Raw genomic sequence first — 5269 nt, forward strand, 5'->3', positions numbered from 1 at the left:
AGTGGGATTCAGAAGAGGATGTGGAACCAGGGACATCATTGCTGAAGTCAGATAGATCTTGGCTGAAAGTAGAGAATACCAGAAAGGTGTTTTACCTGTGTTTTATTGACTATGCAAAGGCATTTGACTGCATAGATCTTAACAAGTTATGGAGAACACTGCCCAGGAATGGGAATTCCAGAACACTTAATTGTGCTCATGCAGAACCTGTACATAGACCAAGAGGCAGCTGTTCAAACAGAACAAGGGGATACTGCATGGTTTAAAATCAGAAAAGTGTGCATCAGAGTTATATCATTCCACTACCCTTATTCAATCTGTATGCTGAACAAATCATTTAAGAAGCTGGAGTATATGAAGAAGAACAGGGCATCAGGATTGGAGGAAGACTCATTAACAACCTGCGATGTGCAGATAACACAATCTCGCTTGTGGAAAGTGAAGAGGACTTGAAGCACTTATTAATGAAGATCAAAGACCACAGCCTTCAGTATGGATTACACCTCAACATAAAGAAAACAAAAATCCTCACAACGGGACCAATAAACAAAGAAAAGATTGACATTGTCAAAGATTTCATTTCACTTGGATCCACAATCAGAGCCCATGGAAGCAACCGTCAAGACACATTGCATTTGACAAATTTGCTGCAAAAGACTCTTTAAAGTGTTAAAAAGCAAAGCTATCACTTTGAGGACTAAGGTGCACCTGACACAAGCCGTGGTATTTTCAATAGCCTCACATGCATGTGAAAGCTGGGTGATGAATAAGGAAGACAGAATAAGAATTGATGCCTTTGAATTATGGTGTTGGCAAAGAATATTGACTATACCATGGACTGCCAGAAGGACGGACAAATCTGTCTTTGAGGAAGTACAGCCAGAATGCTCCTTAGAAGCAAGAATGGAGAGACTTTGTCTCCCATACTTTGGACATGTTGTCAGGAGGGATCAGTCCTTAGAGAAGGACATCCTGCTTGGTAAAGGAAAGTGTCAGTGAAAAAGAGGAAGACCCTCAATGAGATAGATTGACACAGTGGCTGCAATAATGGGCTCAGACACAGCAATGATTGTGCGAATGGCACAGGACTGGGCAGTGTTTCAGTCCGCTGTAAGTAGGGCCACTATGAGTCGGAACCGACTCGACAGCACCTAAGAACAACAGTGATAGAGCCCTTGAGGCACTGCCTCCTTGGGGAGCCTCTGTGAGCCACCTTGCCATCCTCCTCCCTCTTCGCTTCCATCAGAGCCACCCAAGGTCTGGGAGCTCATCTTCGCATCCTCAGATCCCCTCTGGCTCTCCAGGTCACCTGCCAGAGCGTGGTTACAGCCAGGGATAGGGAGTAGGGGTCAGGACCAGGGCTTCTCATTTAACAAGAGGGTTGCGTGGCAGCATAGACCCCCTAAACAGGCCATGTTTAGGGGTGCACTTGTTCCCAACATCACTGTCTAATATTGAAAATCCTCCATTGGCTAACCCAGGTCACCGAGCCTCTCAGTCATGGCCAGCTTCTGGCTTCCCGTCGGGTGGAGGACATGACTCTTGTCTGCCAAGGACTGGTGTGGTGGGGAGCTCTTGACAGCAGAACGAGGCCAATGGTGGGAACCCTGTCCTCTCCAGCAGCCCTCGCATTCTCACTAGCCCTTGTTTTATTCTGTTTAATGAGGTCCTGCATGAGGACAATGCCCAGAGTGACAGCTCAGGGAATGACACTAATTGGAGAGCATTACGGGAACAAGGGTGACATTCAGAGCATCCTTGCTCTCTGACCTACCCGAGCAGCGCCTTTCCTGAGAGCGGATGCTTCTCAGGCTGACCCTGTGGCAAACGGCATGCAGGCCGCTGGCAGGCAGAGGCCCTCTCCTATGTTTAACAAGCACCCCTTGGCAGAGGGCTGTCTGCAGGGCCCCTGTGCCTGCCCACTCCATCTTTACAGCACCCAGGAGAGAGCGAGGAGAGAACGCAGGCTCGTAGAGGCTACACTGTGTCCTGCAGGCTGTCAGAGGCCAGGACTGGCCTCGCCTTCGAGCCCTCCCTCTGTGACCCCGTTTCTGCTGCTTTGAGCTTTTAGTTCATCAGCAAAAGCTGGTACAGGGTGGGTTTCCGTGGGCTTGGCAGCTTGGTGTTCATGCAAAACAGCTGAAATGTGCTAGGAGCCTGTCCATGGTTAAATGGTAATCAGGGCACAGACAAAGCGTACCTTCAGTCCAGTACAAAAAACCTGATGATTTTATGAGTAAGCCGAAGTCTGCACCACACGGTCTAACGTTCAGAAACTAGCAGAGCTACTTCAGAATTGGAAAGGATGTCCTCGGAAAAGCACTGCAGATATCTCTGCCTCTAATTTCCCCTTCCTGCAGTGGTGACAGATTTCTGGAGTGTTTTCTAGGGGCCTCAGAGCTCTCCCAGGCTGATTTCCCATGCCCTGAAGTGGGCCTGGGTCTCAGGGCTCCCACTGAGAGGCAGACCCTGACCCAAAGGTCGGAGCCAGGGACTCTGCATTCCCAAGCAGCTCCCAGCAGCACTGAGGGTACAGATCCACAGACCACACTGGAGCAGTGGGGTCCAGGCCCAGGGAGCCGGCTCAGGTCCTAGGAGCATGTGCCGATTGTCACTTGATAGGATCTGGACTGACAACGTTGGGAGAAAAAAAAAAACAGAGTGGAAAACACGGAACGTGTTCCAGGGACAGAACAGCTGGGGGCTTCTGGGGCAGAGGGGCAACAGACAGCTGGGGGCAGTGATACCATTATTGGTGATCTTCAAACTTCAAGTGACCAGCCTGGGCCTGGAGGAGGACCCCCGGCAGAAAGGGACGCCGTAGGGTGTGAGAAAACGGCGGGCTACCTCTGTAGATTACAAAATGTGGGTGCCCTCTGTAGAAAATGTGAGAAAGTCCCTGACAGTTAAAAAGAAGCCACGTAGGCTGTTACCAGCCTTGTCTTTCTTTTTAGCCCAACACTTTCCCAGTGAGGACAGTGGTGGTGGTTCCCTGGTAGAATTCTCGCCTTCCATACCGGAGACCCGGGTTCGATTTCCAGCCAACACATCTCAGGTGAAACCACCAACCGTCTGTCATTGGAGGCTTGTGTGTTGTTACAACACTGAACAGGCTTCGGTGAGGTTTCCAGACTAAGACGGACAAGGAAGAAAGGCCTGGTGATCTACTTCTGAAAATCTGTCAATGAAAACCCCATGGATCATGACGGTCCAATCCGAAACCGATCATGAGGATGGCACAGGCCAGATAGCGTTTCGTTCTGCTGTGCACAGGGTCGCCACGAGTCAGGGGCCAACTTGATGGCAGCTAAAAACAACTTTCCCAGTAGTGAGTTCAGAGTGTACAGTTTTATAGCCACATTTCTCAATTTTATATAAATTCTGTCTAAGAGCTGGGGGGCCCTACCTAGGTGGGTACATCTGCAGGGTGGGAACACGAGTTTCTGAGGGAGGCAGTGAGGAGCGAGGGGAGTGCAGCCTCCCTGGGAGAGCCTAGCTCCAGGAAAAGTAGGCCAGCCTCATGATTTGAGAATTCTGTAGTTGAAATTTACCTGCTAGTAAAATTTATTTGTGACCCCAAAATCAACACTCAGGGCACTTTCATGGTCATGTGCAGATACTTGCAAAGTGGTGAAAAATTTTGGGTCGCCCTGCGTGCACGTTCCCAGCTGAGGTCCAACATGGCGACACTCTGCCTTCTCACTTTACTCTTGTACTGTGACCCCAAAAACCAAAGCCATTGCCGCCGAGTCGATTCTAACTCACTGCAACCACATAGGACAGAGAGTAGAACTGCCCTGTAGGGTTTCCAAGGCTGTAATCTTTATGGAGAGCCCTGGTGGCACAGTGGTTAAGAGCTCCGGCTGCTAACCAAAAGGTTGCCAATTCAAGTCCACCAGCTGCTCCGTCCTACAGGGTCACTATCAATGGCAATGGGTTTTTTTTTTTTTAATCATTGCGGAAGCAGGCTCCCACATCTTTCTCCTGCAGAGAACCAAGATGTTTTGGTTAGCAAAGAGCACTTAACCACTGTGTCACCAGGGCTCCTCTGGTACTGTAAACAAGGGTCTTTCACATGGTCTATTTAGCACCACATTTTTCACACTTTTGTGCTTTTTATTGGTGATTTTGTTGTTTAAAAGGCCCCCAGCATAGTGAAGTGCCAACCGGTGTTCCCAAGTGCAAGAAGGCTATGGTGTGACTTTCAGAGAAAATACGTGTGCTAGGTAAGCTTCCTTCAAGTGTGAGTGATGGCGCAGTTGGCCACACGTTCAAGGTTAATGATACGGCAGTATACATTAAATAAGGTGTTTTTAAACCAAAACACTCATCAAACAAGGTTATGTACTGACTGGTTGATGAAAATGTCGTGACCAGAGGCTGGACGGAACTTCACCCTGTATTTTTCCGGATCATGGTTCCATACGCACTAGTTCAGTGTTCCAGCAACTTTACGGGACGCAGTTACCACAGACAACGAGAGCTGGCTGCAGTTGCCTCTCTAGAAATCACTAAGACATGGGGCTGTGGCAGGGTGGGGCCCTTTGCTGTCATCTAAACTTTGCAAGAAGATGATATGAGCACCCAGGAGGGCCAGTGGGCTTCCTGTGTCCCGGGTGGTGCCGGAAACCAGGCTTACTGCCTCATTTCTTTCAGCTGTGTCCCTACCCCTCGGAGGGGCCCTCTGCTCAGCCAGCCCCGGTCACTGGTCACCGGACAGCTGCTGCTTAACAAGTGCCACCGAGAACCTGGTGGGGGGAGAAGGGGTCGGGGGACAGGGGTGGAGGTGGGGTGGGGAGAAGGTGGTGGGGGGCAGACAGGGCCCCCAGAGCTGGGTGTGTGTCCTGCTGTGGAATGCAGGCATGACAGGCCAACTTCTGGGCTTTGGCCCCCAGGCCTGGCAGAAATGGGCCTCTCCCAACATTACTCACTACCTCCATCCAATGGCTCCTTTGTAACTAAATCAGTTAGACTGGAAGGACTTGATATCTGGAAGGGAGAAGGAAGAAAAAGAGGGAGGGAGGGAGGGAGGCAGCTGCCTGGGCCCTCCTTAGGCAGCAGGTTCAGGATGGCTGGAGACTGTGCAGGGGTCCTGGAAGGGAGAAAGGACACTCTGCTGCCCCCCTTCTAATCCACCCTGAGGGCCTCTCAGCTCTTGCCAGAGTTGGGGGCTCCCTAGTCCCTAACTGACGACTCCACGCTGTGTTTAAAGGGGATGCCACTACCCTCTCCCAGCCCAGGAGGAGTGTCAGCAGGGAGCCGAAATCCC

This window comes from Elephas maximus, chromosome 2, assembly GCF_024166365.1.
Source record: "Elephas maximus indicus isolate mEleMax1 chromosome 2, mEleMax1 primary haplotype, whole genome shotgun sequence".
Classification (NCBI taxonomy): Eukaryota; Metazoa; Chordata; class Mammalia; order Proboscidea; family Elephantidae; genus Elephas; species Elephas maximus.